General features: G+C 41.9%; 1 protein-coding gene across 5 annotated transcripts in view; it reads left to right on the top strand.

Moving 5' to 3' along the window:
• Positions 1-24,015, top strand: part of LYPD6B (LY6/PLAUR domain containing 6B) — a 174,464-nt gene that overhangs the window by 87,350 nt on the left and 63,099 nt on the right. For 2 of the 5 annotated variants that reach the window (XM_053215037.1, XM_053215034.1), the window contains exon 2: positions 20,935-21,000. The exons of the other annotated variants lie outside the window; for them this stretch is intronic. The gene's annotated coding sequence lies outside the window, so the exon portion shown is untranslated. The remainder of the gene's footprint in view (positions 1-20,934; positions 21,001-24,015) is intronic. 5 annotated transcript variants of the gene reach the window in all.

A 24,015-nucleotide genomic window follows, 5' to 3' on the forward strand; every position in this document is an offset into this window, starting at 1 on the left:
CTAGGGGTCTTACTAGGTGATTTTCCTCATCTTCTTTTGGGAGATGGGAGATCCATATGACAGAGTACTTCATTTGTGCTTATCAGAAAATTCCTGACTGACCTGTTAAATGCTTACATTTCTGAGGGAGATTGAAACTGCAGTTAGGTGGTAAGCCCCGGTGTGGTGACTTGGCCTAAGTGATGCCATTTTGGACCTGTGGGTTTCTTTTTAACATAGTTAGTTTTCTTCTCCTAGCACTTTGAAGACTGGATCATTTCTGACTTCAGTTGTTGCTGTTGAGAAATCTTTCAGTCTAATTGTTGATCTTTTTTGTGGCGGATTTTATAATGTCATTGTGGTATTCTGCAGTGTCACATAGACGTGGAATACCTTTTATTCTGCTTAGTGTCTAGTGTTTTCTGTGTCTTTGTATAGGTGTCTGTCACCAAACTTGGCCATTATGTCTCAAAACTGCCTGTCCTCCAGTCTCACTTCTCTCCTAGGGCTTCCATTGGACTTATGTTCAGTTTTTTTTATTCTGCCCTCCATGCCTCTTAATATCCTTTTAATACTTTGTTGCATTTTGATCACTTTTTTTCTGAACTCTTATTAGTTCAGTGATTTTGTCTTCAGCTATGGTCAATATGAGGTGTACGACCTGTTCATTGAGTTTTCAATTTCAGTGATTTTACATTGTTTCTAAAAATTCTTTTTGACTAATTTGCAAATATTTCTGGTCATTTTTTTAAAAGTCTCTTACTGTTCATTTTTCCATATTTTATTACATGAAGTATTTAATTTGAAGTATTCTACATGTGAGACTGCTGAATATTTGGAAATTAAGGGTGTACTTCTGTTTCTGGTAATTCTCATTTATGTTGGTTTATTCTCTTGTGTTTTGAGGAATTTTTTGGGGGGGGCTTATGTTTGATTAAATTGTGTCTCTGTGTCTCATTGTCTGGTGTGTGTGCTCTCACTTTCTCTCATTCTTTGTATTTGTGCATATGCCCATTTGCATACTTTCTGTACTTTTTTGGTGGTCAGGAATGCAAGATAAAGTTTGTTCTATTTATCCGGGGTTTTGTTATAGCAAGAGGGCCTCTCTGAGTATGGGCTAGAAGCAGAAAATTTGATCTCTTTAGAGGATGCCCCAGTTCCTTGTGTCCTCAGCCATTAGTTATAGCCAACTTGTGCCTGATTATAGTCTGAGTCCTGGAACTACTTTTGGCTTATGAGGTATAATGGTGCCCTAATCACCCAACATTTCACATATTACCTTATCATCTTCTTTACTGATATCCCTGAGGTCACTGGTCAGGGGATGTTTTCAAAATACAGTACTGGATAGGCAAATGACTTCCCCCCCCCCCCCCCAAGGAAAAATATCGGATCCCATGATTAGGTATTGAATTTCTTTAAAATATCTATTTTCAGCTAACATATGCCATGTAACTGATTACTTAGAAGAAAAAACATAGCCCATTATCCAAATGGCTCTTTCTACTTGGATATGGTATTGCCATCATTTGCTTCTTGAAACTTAGGTGTGTGTCTCATTTTTTTTCTACCTGGCTTTGCCTACCATTTGATAGATTTTTCTGGAATTGAAGTACATTTTTCTAGCTGGGTTTTCAGAGCTCTGGGTATGGCATGTAGGTTTTTTTTTTTTTTTTCCTACAAGATTTTATTGAATTTGGACACAAAAACTGTATCTTCAGATAGCATTTGAAATCTCCCGATAGGCCAGTCTCAATAGAGCAGGTTATTTGGCTTCAGTTATAGATCCCAATCATGGACTTGAGGGATATTTCCTGGAAACTGATTCTTTGTCCTGGTTCTAATTACTGGTACTGCATCTCCCTTCATATTAATGATGGGCAGCTGCTAGGATTACTTGGGAGAGTCTCACAAGGATGGAAAGTGGAGATAGAACTGCATTTTTTTATTTGATGTTAATCAAGGCAATCTTCAGTGTTTTTTGCCTCATCTGGATAGAGACCTTTGAAAGGAGCATGCAAGGTACTCTGTGTTCTCAGTGAGTAATGGTAAGAGGGTCTTTGAATGTGGAACATGTCCTAAATTTTCTCTTTTCAAAAATAACATTTCAAAGCAAGTCAGAATTTCCTTTTTAAAATTTTTTTCAATGTTTGTTTATTTTTGAAAGAGAGAGAAACAGAGTGAGAACAGGGGAAGGGCAGAGAGAGAGAGAGAGAGAGAGAGAGAGAATCCAAAGCAGGCTCCAGGTTCTAGCACAGAGCCCGATGCGGGGCTTGAACTCACAAACCACGACATCATGACCTGAGCCAAGGTCAGATGCTTAGCCGAACAAGTCAGAATTTCTTAGGGCAATTACAGAGCCATTACCCAGCAATAGGCTGGGTGGTAGAAAGTTCTGTATCTGTTTACTGTTCAGGTGCTCAAGGACATGCCAAGGAAGGGGCGCCTGGGTGGCTCAGTCTGTTGAGCGTCCGACTTCAGCTCAGGTCATGATCTCACAGTCTGTGAGTTCGAGCCCCATTTCGGGCTCTGTGCTGACGCTCGGTGCCTGGAGCCTGCTTCGGATTCTGTGTCTCCTCCTCTCTCTGCCCCTCCCCGACTTGTGCTCTGTCTCTATCAAAAATAAGAAAAAAAATTAAAAAAAAAATAGGGACATGCTAAGGAAGAACATAACATCTCTCTTTTATTTTCTCTTGAGAGGCTGCTCTAATCTTGCCTAGTGTTCTGATCCTTTTGATTGTACACCAGAAGAAAATCTGATGAGAATTATGTAGGCCACCTCCCTTAACCTCACAATGAGAGGAAGGGAGAACGCGCCAGGGGAATCTCCTCTCTTTTCTGATGATAAGTTGTTAATTCCTGATTGATTGAAATGATATCCTGAGTGGGTGAATAGTAAAAAGCATATGCAACCTTGGGTCCATTGCATGCTTCCTAAAGCTCAGCATATGGGGAATGTACTTCAAACACAGGGAGGTCCTCTGCTGGTTATCTCCTGGGGACATGCAGGGCGTGAATGACCAAAATCTGTAATTTAGTAAGGTTCTTGAAAAAGCCATCTCCTCTAGACTTCTAAGACCCTCATAAGAAAACAAATCTAAGAGTTACTGCATGTGGGATTATTTAAAGCATTAATGGTTTTCCAAGCTTGAGAAAATATAAAATATAGCAAGAAGGGTATTTTTTAGGAGCATGGCCTGAAGGAATTATGACAGATGCCAGGCCTGGGCTGCCCTCTGTATTCGCTTCCACTCCACTACTTTTAGGGAACCAATGCTCAAATTTGCCATCTGAAAAATCTTCTCTTTGGGATGGATCCAGTTAACTCCTTTGTACAGAGGTACAAAAGTTGATAATCGTTCAGTAAGGGAATGCAACTCCAGTTTTGTGTAAAAGCAAGGATATCTACTAGGGAGGGGAAGTTAACTTGGGAAGAAGGAGTGGGGAGGGCTGAGTGCTTTCTAGAGTCCCAGGCCTTTCTTGTGACGTTGGCAGGATCTGCACCTGGTGGTGATCATGAGCTAGAGGAGACCCTGGTGGACTTTATCCAGTTTTTCTGCTGGGCTTTGTATCTTCAGGGAACCGTAGAATTCTTCTGTGTCCTCTGTTTCTAACTCCATGCCTGGTGCAAGGTAGGGGCTCCGTGTGTACTATTGAGTGGATGTCAGCTCACGGCCTGCCAGCAGGGCTAAGGCACCTGGGAAGGAGGAAGAAGGAGGCATAGAGACAGGTACCTGACATGGAGGGCTGGCATGCTGAACACAAACCTTGTTGTGGTCTTCCTTTTGTCATGGTCCCAGTCCTTCTTGGTACTGTTTTCCCTTTGGCGAGGGGAAAAAAAGGGTCCCAGATTTACACTTCTGCTCCCCCAGATTTACACTTCTGCTCCATCCCAGGCCCTCGTCTTGGGTCCAGGAGGACCTTGTGCTCAAATACAGTAAATGCATCTGTCTCTTCTGGATGCCCTCAAGAGGTCTGTTGCACCAGGACTTGGAGCAGCAACTCTTCTCCCTCCACACCTTAGGACACACCTTGCCTTTCTCTGCTTTGGATGTACCCAGGACACAGCCAGGAGCTTTGGCTATTGCTCAGCACGTAGTTTGTGCTGCTCTGTTGATCTGTCCTCCAGCCCCTGCTGCCATAATGGCAAATTTCCAGATGTATTATGATCCTATTGTTCTAGGAAGTAAAAATTTAAGTGCCTTTTGAAGGGGAGGGGAAGGGGGAAAAGTCAAGTGCTTTAATTTGGACATCAGACTGGTTTGGCTTGTGTCCTGTAGCCATTCCATAGGAGTTTATTTAGGCAGACATTTGCAAAGTGATTAATCAAGGAGGGACAAAAGTTAGTCATCCATCTTAGGCACCTGGCAAATTGTTTCACACCTGCAGGTACAGTTCAAGGTGCTTGCTGGGAAACCAAAGGCTTGTGCCTCTGAAAGAGAAGGTCGCAGTGAGTTACAGCAGGGCCAGATTAGGTTATTCTCTGTGACTGGGGGGTAGAGGAGCATCCACTGTGTTCCTCCTCCTATTCTAACCACCACTTGAAATTTCCATCCACTTCATCTACATCCCACCAGATCTTTCTAACTGGGGACACAAGGATGCTATTTGAAGTCCGGGTCATTCTTACAACTGATGCGTGGCTGGGGAAGGTTACTGAGCCTAAGGACCTCCTTGAGACTCGCCCTCTGCCCAAAGTTTCCTACTTCCTTAAAATAAACTTTTATCCCAGATGTCTGTAACACCAGTTATAATGATACCTTTCCATGTTCACTTGTTTAGATACACCACACTTCTGCCTGCTGTTGGCAGCCCTCTTGAACTAGGCTGCTTTGGTTAATCACATGGATGTTGTGAGTATTATGTTCACAAGTGGGTGTAGAGAACATAATTTGATTGAACTCCAAATCCTCACCACACGAGCTACTCCTGCTTAGCAAAGATATATTACACAGTTGTGATCTGGAGTTACCTTAATCGCAGGGGTTCTGCTGCCTGCACATGGGTTAAATACTGTGGTTTCTGTATCTTACTCTAATCATCGACTTTTTATGAAAGAACTTGTGACACAAAGCTGTGTCTGAGACTGTTTCGACATGAAGGTGGTTGTTGATCTCAATTTGCGATCCTGATTTCATTTCATCTCCTGTGCTTTTATGTTACGGCTTTCTTAATGTTGTCAACATGAATGCATTTCAAATAACTTTCAGTCCTAATCTTGTGGTTCTGTTCAATGAAGATAAGCAGCAATTTCTTATTTTCCTCTGGGTTACCGGTGGGTCTAAATAACTCCCTTAGTTGTGCTGGCAGGACCAAGTGAGAAAAGATGAGAGAGATGGAGGGGAGAAAAAGATCGAGAAAACATGAGAAAACTAAAGAGAAGGGAGAGAAGAGAGGATCATTCTGGGAAGGTCACTAATTAAGGGCTACAAGTCTCCTGCATCATAGTTTACAAGCCAAGGGTTAGCAAGGGTCTCTCTGAAGGTTCCCAAAAGAAAGCATACGTATCTGTCTTAGGTCAGTCTCTTTTGTGACTTGAAGAGTCATACAGAATATTCTCCAGCATAAGGCAAAGGACATCTACTAGTCCAATCTGGGGATAAATAAGGTCTAAAGAGAAAGGCCAGGAAGAATTGATGATGAAAATACTACCTTCAAAGAGAGATCCCAGAAAAACCCCCAGAACCAGAGCATCTTAAGGTCGACAGCAATCTCAGATAACATTTGGTCTCACTTTTTTTTTTTCTTTCGAGATGGGAAAACCAAGACCAAAAGAAGAGCAGTGATGTGCCCAATGCTGCCCAGTGGGGAATGAGCAAAGCTGTGTATCATGAGCATTTTCCATACAGTCATGCTGACTTTTCTAGAAATGTAATCATAGGCAAGTCAGAGCCGTGTTGCACAGTATCACATACAACTGGGCAGGCAGGAGTTTGATTCATTACATCAAAAGAATAGCTATGGTAATGTGGAGTTCATCTTTGTGAGCAGATGATAGCATTTTAAACTCCTCTTTTTCTTGGCTGAGCCAGACTCTCCCCGGGCACAGCAAACAGAAGCAACATTGTAAGCGTAGCCCAGGCTTACACTCGAAAGGTTGACGTGGAAATGCACTTCCCTTCCACCCACCACCATTTGATTTCTGTTTGGGCAAGAGGAAGGGGGCTTAGAAAAGGTATCTAGGTTAATAACATGGAGAAGAGGATTCCGTGTATTCTTTCTCCAGGGAAGGGATCAGATGCAGCTTGAATTTCTCAATTCATGGTAGCTCCAGTGGGTCCTAGGCAAAGCCCCACATCTTGGCAGCCTCTTCTCTTCACAGATGGAAGTGAACTCATTGGCAGCTACACACTGAGAAGGAGAAAGGCTTCAAAACTCTTTCAGAGCTACTTAGGAGAGTTACTGCTAAAGACGAGGACAACGTATTTCCATCTTACAGATGGGCAGTTTGTTAAGTGCACTTGGCCCTGCCCCATTAAATTAGCCTTCCAATCTCAGTAGCTTGTTGAAAGAATTGCTAGGGCTCTGTTTCATTGCTCCTTGGAAGGCAGTTTAGTAGAACACTTGAGTAGCAAACGTCAAGAGAGAATACTGAGACTTAGAATTATGGTCTGCTCAAAGCCCCCTAGCTTCTGTGGACTGATGTTTTTATTTATTGACTCATTCTTAAAAATTTTCCTATGGTATGTGCCTTTGTAGCAACAGAACCAAGAACAATTATGGATCAGACACTTGACTACTTATTTAGTTGTATTTCACAGTTCTTAGTAGATTCTAGACCTCCTGTAATTCAAGTGATTCATGGCCTCTCATTTCTTTAAAAACAATTTTTTAATGTTTGTTCATTTTTGAGAGTGAGAGAGACCGAGCACGAGCAGGGGAAGGGCAGAGGGAGACACAGAATCCAAAGCAGGCTCCAGGCTCCGAGCCATCAGCACAGAGCCCGATGCAGGGCTCGAACTCATGAACCGCGAGATCATGACCTGAGCGGAAGTCAGATGCTCAACTGACTGAGCCACCCAGGCGCCCCATGGCCTCTCACTTCTTGCATATATGGGTTGCTTCCTCTTAGCTACACTTAAGACTTAAAGGGCCTTACAGACTCGTATTCAGGAAGGTGAATGGTTTTATCTGGAGAGATTCTGAAGTGCGAAGTAGCTGTAGTAAACTGGAGCTCTGTGGTCAATTTAATGAAGTTCATGCACATACAGTGTCATGGATAATCACTGGTCTTAGTCCCTTGCTCCCTATTAAAATGCTGGACAGGGAATCAGTGGGGTGAGTATAAATTAGTCTTGTTTTAAGGTGATAACTAGATACAGTGGTTGATTTCTCCTTTGGAGGAACGCTTAGAGAACATTTTCGGGAACCGTGCCGAGTGGGCAGGTTTCAAGACCGTCAGAGTCAAAATGCATTCAGTTTTTGCTCTGTAAGGTACAGGTAGTTCTAGATGTGTTGCTGCAGGATTAACAGAAATTCTTGGGGCATTCGTTTCAATCGGATTTCTCTTTTTTGTAGAGAGCTGTTCTTTGCTAGAATAAGGGAGAAGAAGATGTTAGGAAAATTTCTACCTTCTCTGGGCCTTGGTTGCTGTATTGGGATTCTCGGGTGGGAGCGCTGTGAGCTGAAAGAGTAAAAATAAATAGATAAAAATCATGCAATCATCAAATATTTATTGAATGCCCGCTTGGTGCCAGGTGTTGGAGATAAAATATCGAACAAAACATAGCCTCTGCTTTCTGGGCATATGTTGTATCCGGGGAAGAGGGAAAACAGGCATGTTTCCGGTGGTAGTAAGTGCTGTGCACAAACAAATACATAAATGGAAAGAAAGCATTCAAAGCAACAAGCAAGCAGAGAAAGGGGGTTGGGGAATGCTGAGATTGCTATTTTAAAGAAATGTGGTCAGGAAAGGTCTTTCTGATAAGGGGACACTTGGGCAGAGAGAGCCGGAGGGAGGAAGCCCTGTGGATATCAGCTGGAGAATGTTCTGGCCAGAGGAAGCCCCAGGAAGTAGTCCGCATCTCCCTGCAGCTCTTCCCTAAAGGCACAACTTATTTTCCTTGCTGCTCCTGATTTATAAGCTGAATATTATCATGTTTACCATAGGTTTGTGCAGTAGTTACTATTAAGTGAGAATTATGCATATAGTATACTTTATTAGAGCAGTTGTTGTTAAGCACCGAATTCATCATATTTCTATTACATGGAATTCTGATTTTTTTAAAAAACCACAGGCACAAAGAGACTCCAACCCACCAAACTCCTTATTGCTTCTAAGGTATTTGTAGGCATAGAAAACTATTCCTTTGGGGATGGGAATGCTACATAAATGTAGAATTGTTTTACTGCCCCTGCGATTCAGATCACTAGAGTGTTCATCTGAAATAAAAGCAGGTTTGCTTGGGGATAGATTTGAATCAATGATATAACTTGAAATTATGCCAGCAACCCCATTCTCTCACAGTGTATGCTGTGGCAGAGGGAAATGTTGGTGCAGGGGGAGGCAAAGGAATGCACTGGTTTAGCATTAGCCAAATCTGGAAGTAAGCCAGGATCCATCTAGAAACCATGTAGTTAATCCTTGTTGTCAATCACTATCTACCAGCCCAGAGCTATTGAATCGAGATCTTTGGGGTTGGCATACTGGTGTAAACAGTAGTGAAGCAGACAAAGTTAAGCCTATGCTAAATTAATAAGAGGATACCTTCATGTTTTTAAACCAAAGTCATTTTAGAATCATGGAAATATTCATGGAATATTCAAGAATCAACTCCTCAAAGCAGATTACTCCTAGTTACATCTGACTTTTCCCAGGGTCCCTTGTAATACCCCATTGTAAGCTGTATTTTGTAAATATTGAGGGTTCCTCTAGGTTAAAAGGATATTAACCTTTTAATACTGTTACTGTTTATTTTTATTTTTGAGAGGTAGTGCACCAGCAGGGGAAGGGCAGAGAGAGAGAGGGGGTGGGGAGACACAGAATGTGAAGCAGTCTCCAGGCTCTGAGCTGTCAGCACAGAGCTTTACGTGGGGCTCAAACTCAGAAACTTTTGAGATTATAACCTGAGCCAAAGTCAGATGCTTCAACCGACTGAGCCACCCAGGTGCCCCTAAAAGGATATTGTTTAGTGTGTGTATTTAAACATGCTTATGAATGAATGAATAAATATGTATTTTTCAATCTATTTCTATGAAAGCTTAAGACATTTTAAAAGAAAGATTCAGAAACATCAGAAGTCAAATAAGAGCTAATTTACCAAGAAGCAGAGCTGATAATGTTTTTAACCGGTACCTCACTTGATTTTTCCTTTCCATCTCCTATCCCCCCTCCACCACCAGGCTTCATGAGATGCCGTTCCCCTGAGCTCTCAGAGCATACTAATGTATATCCCAATGATAGTAATGGCCACTTTTTTTTTAACGTTTGTTTACTTTTGAGAGAGACAACATAAGTGAGCACACATGGGGGAGCAGCAGAGCGAGAGAGAGGAAGACACAGAATTTGAAGCAGGCTCCAGACTCTGAGCTGTCAGCACAGAGCCTGACATGGGGCTTGAACTCATGAACTTCAAGATTATGACCTGAGTTGTAGTCAGATGCTTAACCGACTGAGCCACCCAGGCACCCTGGCCACTTGTTAATTCTGTATCTGTCCAAGGCTTTCTGAAAAACTATGTCCTTGAGGACAGAATTGCCAGTACTTTATGTGATACTTGACATGTAAAAGGGACTCTATATATGTTTATTGAATGGATGAGTGAATGAATGAGTTAAGGGATATATCTGGTTCTGAACTTCCTGGTAACCAAAGCAAAAAAAAAAAAAAAAGTGTGTGTGTGTGTGTGTGTGTGTGTGTGTGTGTGTGTGTGTATACAATGTATATATATCAATTGTCCAGTTCTCCTAGGCAAAGAAGATTAAACAGCACTACTTCAGAAGGTACAATTCTTTTCTTGGCGCTAAGTTCCTGAAAGTATTTATCTGATGAAACACAGTATCAAGGCGGTGAGTTTCAAGAAATGTCATTTTCCATATGCATTATGCTACTCCGGCCCTGGACTAAGTGAAGGAATTCACATCAGCTGCTTCAGTAGAGCCTTGCAGCTGGAGGCCAGCTCTGGCACCAAGAGAATCTGGGTTTTCATTAGCTTCGAACCGGATTCCCTGCCAGAATGTCACTTTCCCAGATGGCAGTGGCCCCACAAGGCGGCTTCTCTTATGCCCCTGGATGTTATTCTCATGATTGCAACTATCTAGCAGATACCCTCCTGAAAGATTTTACTGTGCCTGTAGGCTGACTGTGTGTGTGAGTAATTACTATAACTGATGCGTGTGAATTAAGTGAAAACATCCAAAGGAAGCAAATTGTGAGGTTGCTGTCGTCAGTATAGGATTTGCAGCATGCCTGAGCAGGGTGTGGGTCCTCCTGTTTCTGTAGACGAACTGCACTTGCTGACTTGTAGGCTTTCTGAGGAGAGGACTGTTCGTGGAGACAAATGTGGATAGCGGAATACAGGTGAGAGTAAGCCGCAGGATCTCTGCTAATGAAATATTTTTTAACCAATTGCCTCTGCGAAGAGGGTGCAGGGCTAAGAACAATGAAGATATGGTTGCGGAGAGAAAGAGGATGGCTTGCTTTTTGTGTGGGTGAGAGAGGAGAAAGGGGATACTGGAAAAATTCTTTGATCCAGCAGTAGTATTTCCTGACATGTTTTTAAAGGATGTATTTTCTTTTAAGTTGGATGATCAACTAGTACAGAAGACACTGAGTGGCTAACCATTCCGAATCCCAAGGCATCCTAAGAAGGGGTGAGAAAGAGATGTTTATTGAGTATCTGCTATTTTCCAGGCATCTTGTAAAGAGTTTGAGACATTTTTCTTTTCCTCTGAACTCTTAGGGTAATTCTGTGAGTCACACAAGGGAAAACTGCATTAACGAGGGCAAGGAAATTGTTAGCGTGTACTTTATCAAAGGCAATATCACATCCGCTTCCTGTGTACTAGAGCTCAGGCTGGTGTTATTTTTAAAGTTTAAAAATACTCCGGTGGCTTCCCCTTTGCTCTGAACCCACTGGGGCTTCAGAGCTCTTGCAAGGAGCTTCATTGAAGGACACATCTAGCATTATCTGTGTATACAAAAGTACATGTCTTACAGATACAGGTATGTATGTGTCTCAAAAATATGTAGCCATTTTGGAATTTCCCACTAAAAACTTATTTATAAGCATTCCATCTAGACTGGAAGCTCGACAAGAACTGGGATTGTTTTGTGCTTTGTGTTCTATAACTCAAGCACCTAGAACCAGGCTGGACATCATAGTGGCTTAATAAATGCTTGTGCACTCGAAGTGAAAGAATCATTATAGTTGTTTATCCCATGCTTTTTTTTTAAGTTTATTAATTCTGAGGGAGAGAAAAAGAGAGGGGAGAGGGGCAGAGAGAGAGCATCCCAAACAGGCTCTGTGTTGTCCCTGTGGAGCCGGACGCAGGGTTCAAACACACAAACCGAATTGTGAGATCATGACTTGAACCAAAATCAAGAGTCAGACATTGAACCAGACAGAGCCACCCAGGAGCCCCATATGCCATGCTTTATTTAGTCAACTTCATGTTAATAACATTTACATTGTTTCCATTTTTTCTTCCAAAAGCAATACTAATACCTGCTACAAATAAATCCTTTATATATACATCTTTGCCCTTTATAAACAAATATTCTATTTGATTATAATTGATTCCTGGGAGTGGGATGGCTGGGTCAAAGGAATACCTATTTTAGGTCCTGATACAACATTTTGGGGGGCAGTTAGGCACACTGTATCAATGACACTACCTCTTACAGCATGTAAGTGATCTGTTCCTCAACCTGGCTGACATCCGGAGCTCTCAGGCTTTTCCTTCTTATGTATGCATGTATGGTTTTTTTAAGTCAATAAGTTTTTACTTAAGGACTTTGACAAGTAGTTTCTCCCACTGCCAATCACCTTAGTTCCTCCAAAGTCTGAGTCCCTATCTTTAAGATAGCCCTTCTAAAAGAACTTTTGCTCAAACCACAGTTTTCATTGTCAGTCAATCCATAGTGCTTTTAGTTAGGTTTCTTTGATCTCCACTTGAATGTGGACATAACTCAAAAATTCCCCACCTGAACTTACATGAAATGTTCTCTGATCATTTTACTCCAAAGGCAGCGACCCATGTTTCAAATAACTTTTACTGTAGAGCTTTCATGTTTGAAAATATAGCACAGATCTCATTTGGATAGATGTTCAGAAAGCTGTTTTAATTCAGCTCATTCTCTTTTTGTTCTTTTGCAGTATCCTTAAATTTCAAAATTTGGAAGGCTTCATGATTCATCTAAGTTTCTATTTGTCCTGCTTAGAAGCTTAGGACGATATAGTATGGCTTTTTCCCTCCTGGGTTGAAAGTATGTGGATGATATTATTCGATAAGTTATGTCCTCTTTATTACTCTCTGCACCCTTGTTTGAATACAGGGACTTTGTCTCTTGTCGTTGGTCTAGAGTTCGCTATATGTCATTAACAAGTGGAATCTGCCCACCTTCTGAGAAACCATGAATGCATTTCTAAACTGGGGGAATGATCTGCCTGTGGGACCCTGTGCTCTCTTGTTCCCAGCCTAGCCAACCAGTGTGAATGAATGAGATACCATAGGATGTTCCTGTTGGCTATTAAGGATACCTGACCTTGATACTTGTCCCAGAAGCAGAGTGGATGGGAAAATATATGGGTAACCAATAGGTCCTTCCATCTAGCAAATACTGTAAAGAGCACAGACTTGTTGCTGGACTTTTTCATGGGCTTTCCGCAGAGGATTTTAAAGAACTCACAGAAACTTGTGCTCAACATGCTTCAAAACAATGTTAGCTGTACTTTATCTTCCGGAGCAGTGTTCTCTTCCTTTATTCACACACGAAAACTGTGTGAACCAATATATTCCATTTTTGCTTTGGTTACTGGGAAGTTCTGAACCAAATGTAAATCTTAATAACTCATTCATTCATTTATTCAGTAAATATACATGGAGTCCCTGTTACATACCAAGCACTCTAACAGTGCTTGTGATTATGAGCTCGAGGACACAACGTCTGCCTTCCAGCAAGGTGGTTCGAGTTCCAACTCAGGAAGGAATATCTTGCCTCCTTGAGCCTTGCTTTGGATGCTTGCCCTGGAAGGGGAGAGCCCAGCTTTTCCCATGGAACATAACCCCTCTCTCCACTAAACTTATTAGCACTAGAAAGGAGGCAGCTCATTTTCCTCTCAGGTGTAGACAAAGGCTGCTGTTGTCCCAGGGTGAAGGGCCTTTGGTGAGTTGATTAGCACACAGCCTGGACTGCACTGATTTTCAGATGGAGACCATCAGATATAATCTGCCACCTCATTAGGTTGACACTGTTCCTGCCCCCTCTTGTAATAATGTCACTGGAGCACTTAATAATCTTAGGTAAGTGCTGCAAGCATGCACTGCTGAGGTAGCCCAAGGTCAGTGACAGCAAGATGCTCCAAAAAGCAATTGTTTTCTCATTCTCTGCTTTGTTTAAAGAGTAGCTAACAAAGAAGTGTAATAATTGGGCAGGTTTATCCCTCTCTCTCTACCCCTCCCCTATTCACGCTCTGTCTCTTAATAATAAATGTTAAAAAAAATTAAAAAAAATAATTGGGCAGGTTTAAATGTTAGAGGAGGAGAACTTGCAATATAACTTTTTATCTCTGATTCACACTTGTACTTTTTCAAGATCAAGGGGACAGTGAAGGAGATTGGATGATTGCCATGGACTTACAGAAGAGAGCTCATTTATTTTAGAGAAGAGAAGGCAGAAAGGAGCCCTTAAGTACTTGAAGATATATAAGATAGGCAATAATTATGAACTTCTCTCTTTTTCCAGTGAAAACAGAAATCTAAGTCTTAAACTGATTCAAGGAGGAATTAGGTTAGACTGAGAGCTCGCTGACTAGAGATTAGAGAAGCCTGTGGGTGGGGGGTGATGCAGACTCAACTATTCCATATATATATATATATATATATATATATGTATACATACACACACACACTATATATATTAATATATAATAAGCAGTTACTGTCTTGATGGGAGTTGGGTTTCAGGAGCGGTTTTGGGGGTTGATACCAGACTGTGTGCTAACTCACCAATGTATATAACCTGTCCTCAGAGAGCCACATGGGTGTGGTGGGAATTGGGGTGGTCATTCTCTGTTTAGTGGGTTACAAGGATGTAGTGGGAAGTGCTGGGGACAGTTGACATTTGGCTCAGTGCCATAGAGCTAACACCATCTTCTATTTAGGTTGGAGCTGGGAAACAGGGTAACGGATGAACTTGTGACTCCATGCTTAAGAGGATGGTGGGGGCTGCCTTCAAAACAGACCTGTCTGGAAACAACGGGGTAGAGAGACTTCTATGTGTCCATGGATTCTGGCCTAGATTAGTGCCATTTCTCTGATAAGTGAAGCCTAGAGAAGGAAAATGGGAAAAACCTAATAAAGAGCAGAATTTTATATGGATTGGGGGGTGTCCTCCAGGGGACAGGAAGCTGAATCCTTGACTCTCCTAGCCTTAGCCAGATCTGACTCACCTGCTGGACCATGAAGGTCAAGGTCCTTCCACATGCTTAGATTCAAACAACTTCTTCAAACTTAGCCTTGTTTTAGAATCCTTTTGTAGCATTGGGTTTTTATTCCTCATACTGTCTGAAAAGGATTCCCCTAACTTTTATGATTGGATGACTGAGAAAATAAATGCTGATTCTGAACTTGTAACATGTTAGCCTGGCGACTTTCAACAAAATCCAGCATCATGGTACAAGTTCTTTCTCTGTTCTTGAGTCTGCTGTTTCTCCAGGGAGAAGTTTTCTTTGTTTGCCCCAGTTTTGATCATTGGCTATGCATAGAAGGAGAAAAAGCTACAGGTGGAAAAAATAAATATATGTGAGAGAAATGTGAGATTTATAGCTAGAACATAAATTTATGCTATGCTATAGGTTTACCATCTGCAAATTTTCTTTATGTGACATTCATTTAGTGCCTACTGTGTGTTACGAGGCACTGGTGGGTGGCAATTAACCCTGCCTTCACGGAGCTTATCTTCTAGTGTGGGAAGCAAACAAATAAGTAGTGAAATCATGTCTGGTAGTGATAAGTAAGGAAAAAAGAAATAAAGCTGATAGGGAGATACAGAGGGTCTGGGAAGGTAGTATTGTTTTAGATCAGCTGGTCATGGGAGGCCTTTCTGAATAGGTGACATTGGAGCAGAGATCTCAGTGAATCCAAGGAGTAAGCCATGTATTGTTTAGTGGGGGTGTGAGGGGATAGGATCATTCCAGGAAACAGGATAGCACATGCAAAGGTCCTGAGGCAGGGCCAGAAAGTACTTGATATGTTTTTTTGGGAGTAGGCAGGGGAAAGAGATCAGAAAGGTAGCCAGGATTCATCAAGTTGGTTTGGCATGAAAGGAAGCAGTCTTCCATTTGTTTGTACTGGTTCTGTTTTGCAGTTTTTGACTGAGCACCTTTACATATACCAGTCAGATAATGAACCTCTTGGAAACCTTGTTGAACATGTTCACTGGTTTAATTGCACAGACATGTTAGCCTTGACAGTTCATCAAAAGAAGGAATTTAAAGGGAATGTGCAAAGGAATTTGGAATTTCTACAGTTTATTAGGATTATCACTAGAGACTTCATTTGATTTAAATGCAGTATTTTTTAAAAGGTAATTTATTTATTTAGAGAGAGAGAGAGAGAGAGAGCGAGCATGAGCGTGAGTGAGCGCAGAGAAGAGACAGAGAGAAAGACAGAATCCCAAGCAGGCTCCGTGCCGTTAGTGAGGGAGCCAGATGTGAGGCTAAACTGTGGTACCATGAGATCATGACCTGAGCTGAGATCAAGAGTTGGACACTTAACTGAGCCACCCAGGTGCCCCTAGGTGCTGTATTTTAAATGAATAATGTGACTAAAAGCTTTCTGCCTATTTATTTGAATAGTAATATGAACATCATAAAAATGCAGATACCATCTTTTAGTGAAATTAAATCTTCCCTGTCTCTCCGTACTTACAGAAACAACTACTGTTAGCAGACTGTGTTAGTGGGGTGTGTTTCTAGAATGTGAAGACTGCAAGTAGCATGAACAACACTTACTCCATCTTTGGCCCTCCATCCTGGTCTCACCTCAGAGGCACAGGTGGTGCCACTTTAGAGAACTAGCCTGTGACCTCACCATCATGTCTCTAGCTCCATAAAAGTTGGGTGCCGAGAATAGGGGCAGAGAATAGCCACATATTACCGCCTCAATCGTCTGCTTGTCCTCCTGCCCACCCACCTGCCATATTGCCCCTGTCCGCGAGTTACCCTGAACAAAACTGTGTAAACAGTACGGAATGGCTTGCTTCATTTTTTGGCTTTAAAGAACCTTCTCAGTCTGGAGGATACATTACATTACTGACCCTCCTCCACCTTCTAACAAATACCCTTCCCCTCTATTAAAAAAAAAAAAAGTTTAATGATGTGACTGTACACATTGTTTCACATCTTGCAGATATTAGAACTCTTCCATATCATAAACATTGCGTCGCCTCATTCTGTTAATATTCGGTTATCTGACAAGACCATAGTTTAATCATTCCCACATTGATGGACATTAAGGTTTTTATGTCTTTTGTGGTAACAATCAATACTGTGATGAAAATCCTTGCACACTCTTCTGTTTTTGCACATTTGTAAGTATCTATAGGGAGAAAATCCTGGGAATGGATTGGCGGGCACAGGGCAAATGTGCATTTTAAATTTTGATAGGTACTGCCAAATCATATCAATTTTCATTCTCACCCTGGCTGAGAGTTCATGTTTTCTTACAACCTAACCAACACCTTGTTTTGCCCTATTTTGTGTTTCTAATATAGGCAGAAGGTGCTATTTTATTGTAGTTTAATTTGCATTTCTCTTAGAGTGAAGTTGAATTCAGAGATAAACAATATTGTAGTTTTGTTTCCTCAAGATTTTAAGTAATCTCCACACCCAGTGTGGGGCTGGAACTTACAACCCCAAGATCCAGAGTTGCATGCTCTACTGAAGAGCCATCCAGGTGCCCCAGAGATAAACAATATCGTATTTTGGTCAAGGAATGTGGTGTGTATGACCAGGATTCTTTGAAGTCTGTTGAGACTTCTTGGAAACCTAGTACATGGATAATTTTATAAATGCTCCCCCGTGCTTTAAAAAGAAAAGTGAATTCGTTTCATTGGGAATAGGGTTTTGAGCACATTTTTAGATTAATCTTACTGGCAAAGTTTACATTGTCTCTAACCCTACTATTTGTTTTCTGCATATTTTCTCAGATTACCTCTTTCAGAAGAGAACATCTACCACTCAATACATCTTTCCATTTGTCCTTACAGTTGTCAGCTTTCGATGGATATTTTTGTAGGCTATGTAGTTTAGGAACATTGTAGTTATTTCTTCTTGGGGTATTCTAAGCATGAATTGTTTTCTTTTTGTCTTAGATATTAATATTGTTACACCAGCTTTTTCTCTCTTCAGGTGGTTTTGGTATCTTTTTTCACATTCTTACATACTTTCTATCACTTTGTTCTGATATTCTAGAAACGTTCATTGAAGACTATAAATGAATCACATTTGTAAACCCATTTAGCATTTTGTATTCTAATAGATGAGTTTAATAGGGTCATAATTTCTGAATTACTGATACATTGAATATTTTTCTGCTGTATTTTGTATCTGTTATATAAAGCCCTTTTTTCCCTTTTGCTACTTAAAAAATAGTTTCTAGCTTTTGCTGGATTAATCTGATCCCCCACCCCCGCCCCACCGCCACACACCTCATTAGAAGCTCATTTAGTTTTCTAGGGCACTGTAACAATGTGCCACCAACTGGGTGGCTCAAAACCCTAGAAATTTATTCTCTCACAGTTCTGGAGGTTAGAAGTCTGAAATCAAGGTTTCAGCCTTGTTCCCTCTGAAGGCTGGGGGAGGAATCCTTTCTTGGGTTATCTTTGCTTCTGGTAGTTTCCTGGAAGTTGTTGGCATTCCTTGGTTTGCAGCTGCATTGCTACAATCCCTGCCTTCCTGGTTCCCTATGGGTCCCTGAGTGATTTCTGCTCTTAGTTTATTATTTCCTTCTCTCTGCTTGCTCTGGGTTTATATTGCTCTTTTTCTAGAATCTTGAGGTGGGGGCTTAGAGTGATTTGAGACCTTTTCTAATATTTGTATTTAATACTATGAATTTTCCTCTCTGAACTGCTTTAACTGTTGTGCAGATTTTAATATATTGTATTTTCATTTTCATTCAGTTAAATATATTTTAATATTTCCTTTAAGTCTTTGTCTTTGACCAGCAGATTATTTACTTTTAATGTTTATTTTTCAGAGAGAGAGAGAGAGAGAGAGAGGAGAGTGAGTGAGTAGGGGAGGGGCAGAGACACAGGGAGACACAGAATCCAAATCAGGCTCCAGGCTCTGAGCTGTCAGCACAGAGCCTGACGTGGGGCTTGAACTCATGAGCACTGAGATGAGATCATGATCCGAGCTGAAGTTAGATGTTCAGCTGACTGAACCACCCAGGCACCCCTGACCAGTGGATTATTTAAAACTATGTTATTTAGTTTTCAATTATTTGAATATTTTCTTGGTATTTTTCTGTTACTGGTTTCTGGTTTGATTTATTGTGGTTGGAGAATACGCTCTGGCTGATATAAAATCTTAAAAGTTTGTAGAAGCTTGTTTTATAGTCCATGATCTGGTCTCTCTTGGTCTGTGCTTCATGAGAATTTGAAAAGAATGGGTGTTCTGTTTTGGGTTGGAGTGTTCTATAAATGTCTGTTAGATTCTGTTGGTTGATGATATTGTCCTTTTATATTCCTCTATATCCTTGCCAATATTTTGTCTAGTTGCTCTATCAATTGTTGAGGGAGGGTGAGTACATTTTTAAAAGTTTTTACCCCAGAATATATTTCTCCTCTTTGAGGACTAAAATAGTATCTGAATTTATAAGGAGCACTTCTTATCTGACCGTCCAATAGACCTTGGGGGTTAGGTGACTGCGATGTCCCCTCCTTACACCCTTAACTCAAAAGCAGACTACACTTGTCAGCTGATGGAGAGAAACACAGTGAATTACTCTGTGGAGGAAGAGAAAATAGTAATGATTTGAAATTCCCACATCCATAAAAAATTAACTGATCTCTTAATATCCAGGCTTGCCCTGCTCTAGTTAATCTTCTAGGCTTATCCTATATACTCAACCCTGCTGCATGTTAGAACCTCCTGGGATGCTTTTTAAAAAATACTGATGTTTTAGCCCCCACTCCAGACCAATCAAATTAGAATCTGTTGGTGTGCCTCTGGGCTTTGGTCTTCATTAAGAGCTCCCCACGTGAGTTCATGGCCCAGCCAGGGGATTGCCTTGCTAATCTCTCCACATGTTTGTGAGGCATCTGCCATCTGCAGGCCGTGCTAGGTCTGCGGGGGTGCAACTGAGGAAGGTCCTTGCTTTTTCTGGGAATGAGGTCCCATAGCATTTTCTGAAGGTCTTCTCCTTGAGACTCAGTTAACATTTCTTACTCGGTTGACCTAATCACAAGTCACTAATCAACTACCTGCGATATGAGTGAAAAAAATTAGGAGGGTGAAGGGAGTTGGAGGGTGGCATCCCAGCATTTAATCAGGGAAATAAGAGATACTGCATCCTTAACATTCCTTATTTTTGCCACTTTTCTGTTTGCTGGGCGATAGGCTTACCCATCTGTACACCCCATTGATATACTTTTCTTATTTCCTACATTTTCTTGGACTAAAACTCTCAAATTCATCCTTTCTCTCTCTACTTGATTAAAATTTACAGATCTTAATTGTTTTCTTTAGGGACTTCTGTTTTTAAAAATTAACATTTTACTTTAAGTTCTAGATGTATAGAAAAGGTGAAAAGATAGTGCAGTGAGTTCCCATGTACCCTACACCTACTTCCTGCTGTTATAACCGTCTTACATTAATGTGGTACATCCATCAAAATTAATGAGCCAATGATGATAAGTTATAATTAACTAAAGTCCGTTATTTATTCACATTTCCTTGGTTTTTACCTAATGTTTTTTATCTGTCCCAGGACTCCATCTAGGATGCCACATTACATTTGTGGACTATCTCTGGTCCTTTAAAATTATTCATAAAGTCATTGAGTAGCTGTCTTTCTGATAAAACAAGAACATCAACACACTTTAACTCCCCTTGGTTTTTGCATCCCAGCTTCTTGGCTAGTGTCATGTAAATTTTGGTTCCGATTGGGTTTTCAGAACATAAATGCCATTGAGTTTTTCATCAGGGCAAAAGGATGTTTGGTGGGAAATGGCTGTTCTTGGTCTTCCTGTACGGAGGACGTCAGTAAAAATCACAAGTCTACACCAACCAAGTTTTGGCTATCCTGTTTGATGGTTTTAGAAATTTGTCTTATGAAACTACAGAATGATGTTTTCTCAAATCACCCCACAAGAATGGCAAAGGAAATTAACTGTGTGTGACAAAAACTTGTCTTTTCAATGCTGGTAGTTTCTAGACCCTGATTTCTCTGTCTGATTCTCTTTTGAGGAGCAGAAAGATGGAATCATCATGAGAGGCAGTAAATAACACCCACAGAGTTTAATTGTTTTTAAAATTGCAATGATAACTAATGAAATGCTAAGATGTGAACAGCTGCACAAGAATATTTAACAGATTTCTTGGAGCCATCCCCACTTTTGATCCCCACTTTTGTAGACTTGGAGCCTTTAAAAAGGCTACTTCATGGAAACACAAAGTGAGTACTTGTTTTATATGTCACATATAAAGTGAGAAACCAGCCTGAGGATTGGCAAGAACAGAATTCTCTGTTTTTTCTGCCCAAGCCGCTCATCTTCGATCTCTTCAGCAGGTGGACAGCACACAGCCACAGCCTAGGTGGGGGCCTGTTGGTGGTCAGCAGGCACTGCCAGGTGAGGTGAGATCCGTTCAACCTGGAGGGTGAGGGTTGTCTCTGTGGAGGTATCACCTGAGCTCAGTCTTGAAAGATGAGCAGGATTTTTCACTTGATATGCATATATTAAGCTTGGACTGTGTACCTGTCACTGTTGGGACTGGGACCCTTGGGTGAAATAAGTTATGCCTTTCGCCCTGGGGGAGCTCCCAGTTTGGGGGGGGGCACTGATGCTTCAGTGGCTGCAGCCTAGTGCAGGGGATGACCAACTGTGGCCCGTGGGACCCAGGCTATCCTGCCACCTGTTTTTCAGTGGCCCATGAGCTGAGAATGATTTTTATAAGGCAAAGAGCATACAGAGATGGGTATGGGGTCCCCCACCACTGCTTTTTTGGGGGGTGCTTCTGGCTAAAGCAGAGCCCCTATCTGCCCCTTTAGATAATAGCCTAGTGTTTTATGGGTTAGAATTGCAGCACACTCGTGGGCTACATGGCCACAGCTAGATCAGACTGGGGATGTCAAGGAAGTAACCCCCATATGAGGAATTGCAGAACTAAACATCTGAGTCCTTCCACTTGGTATGCCTTCAAATATACCAACTTTCCTCTTTTCCTCCTCTGATTTTTTTTTCCTTTTAAGACTTATTCTTTCATCTGCTCCTTAGAAAACATGGCTTCAGTTGTTCTTGTTGCTGTGTATTGATTGTATTCCTTTTTCTCTCTGTTTCTCTAAAGCAGGGTTTCTTAAATCTATGGCTGGGGCTTCAGGGGTTCTGAGAACCCCTAAAGTGAAAGCCAACCGATGCACCCGTGTTGACCTGGACATAGGGTTCATGAACCTGTCATAGAATCTCTAAGAGGTCCGTCATTCAAAAATGTTGAGAAACTTTTTTTTTTAATATTTTTAATGTTTATGTCTCTTTGAGAGAGAGAGAGAGAGACCGAGTACAAGTGGGAGAGAGGTAAAGAGAGAGGGGAACCCAGAATCCAAAGCAGGCTCCAGACTCTGAGCTGTCAGCACAGGGCCCGACGCAGGGCTCGAACTCATGAACCGTGAGATCGTGACCTGAGCTGAATTCGGACGCCTGACCGACTGAGCCACCCAGGGACCCTGAGAAACTGTTTTAAAGTGGATTTCTCAAAACCACAGTCAGTCCTGCTGATGCTGGGTCTGACCAGTGCAGAATCAAGCAGAGGGATTGTGAATTCCCTTCTGTTAATCCAGGCCAGGATTACAATAGCTTTGTTCTCTCCCTTGATGTGTAGTGAGAAGCTCCTCTCAAAGTACTATGTTCTTGGGCTCCAGGTACAGTTTGTGTCTTTTGGGGATACAGGGGTTATCAGAGGATGTCGGTCTGGATGCTCAAGAAAGCAGGATGGAGAAGGATCAAGGTGTCAGTAATTTATTTGGAAGACACAAGCTCCAGGTGTGGGCACCAGGGAAGAGCAGTGGGACAGGGATGGAGGTGCTTCTCGGGTGTGCTGGCTGGTACCTTTCCACAAGCCATGAAGAACTGTATCTGTCTCCCAGTAGCTCGTTCACCTGGCCCAGCACTTCTCTAGGAGGGTTCGACGGAGGGGCTATCCCTCCAAATGTTCCTAGGAGGGAGAAAGGAGAATGGGTTTATCTGCTGGCCTCACTTCGTGTCCTTTCCATGTTGGTGACTTTTCACGTGAAGCGGCAACTCTGCTTTGTCTGAAGCTGGCATTCTCCACCCTTCACGACCTGGTCAGGAAGCTGGGTACTGCACTCCACAGTGTGGCAGTCTAGTCCAAAAGTGTGTGTGTGGGGGTGACCAGTGAAAGTGGAGATGACAGTCACACAAAGGGAAATTGGGGGTAGACTTGATGGAATCAGAGAAGGTACACGAGGCTTAGTTTCTAGTAACAGAAAAGGCGGACCTCTGAAGAAGCAGCAGGTGGAATGGGGGCAGAACCTTCTGGGCAGAGGAAACCTATTACCAAAAGTAAAAGTAAGAGAGTGGAGAGAGGCAAGGAGCTAGTCCTGCTGAGGTTGTGTGTTCCTCCTCCTATGCGTCCATGTGATATTTACTAAGCTTCTAGTCTGTGCCAAGGGGGTATAGGGGTGAACAAGAACAGACATGGTCTCTCCTTTCACAGAGCTTAAAATCCAGTGCCAGAGATGGATATTAATCACTTCATAATACTAGCAAATGTAAAATTGCAACTGTGTTAAGCACTCCCAGGAGAATGAAAAGTAGACTTCTTTGAGAGCCTTTACTAGATAGAGTTGAGTACAGTGAGAGAGGTCGGAGAAGGCTTTCCAGGCAAAATGGCTAACAAACTGAAATAGGAAGGACTGGTAAGAGCTAAGGGCAAGAGAAAGAGATGGGAGAGCTTTCTAGATTGGGGGACACCATGTCCAAAGGCTTTGTGGTAGGGTGGAACATGGAAAAGGTGAAGGTCAGGGAGGAGGCCAATGTGACCAGAGCAGATAGAGCACCAAGGAGAACGGTTGGGGTGGAGATTGGGTGTATGTGGCTGGGCCATGCCAGGCTGTGTGAAAGGAGTTTCTCTTTTCTCTGAGGAGCAATGGGAAATTGCTGGAGGAATTTAAGTAAAATGTTATAATCACATTAGGGGTAATTTGGAAAACCCAGGCAAGAAAACCCCCAGATTTTGTAGACCCTCTGAGCTTGAGACTGTCCTATGAGAACTGTGGCTTTTGGAGCCATTCCTGAAACACTCAAATATTAATGACCCCAAGGATGTGAAGGAAAAACAACTCCAGGAAAATCCCTGAAGTAACAAACAAGAGGCATTAGAGACTTTTGGACTGGTAGCTGTGGGAGACCCTCACACTAACTTGCTGGCCCTAGGAACATTTTTCAAAGTGATACAGAGCTTTTTTTTTTTTTTTTTTTTTTTTTTAAAGACTGTTATCTCTTAGACTTCCTAGCAACATTGTCTCGTAGGGAGAGAAACTGGGGGTGCCCACATGGAAAGTTCTAGAACTGAATGTGGAATACAGACCTCTTTCTGAGGCCCCATCTCACCAGTGGTAATGCTGGGTGATGGG

This window comes from Acinonyx jubatus, chromosome C1 (genome assembly GCF_027475565.1).
Source record: "Acinonyx jubatus isolate Ajub_Pintada_27869175 chromosome C1, VMU_Ajub_asm_v1.0, whole genome shotgun sequence".
NCBI lineage: Eukaryota > Metazoa > Chordata > Mammalia > Carnivora > Felidae > Acinonyx > Acinonyx jubatus.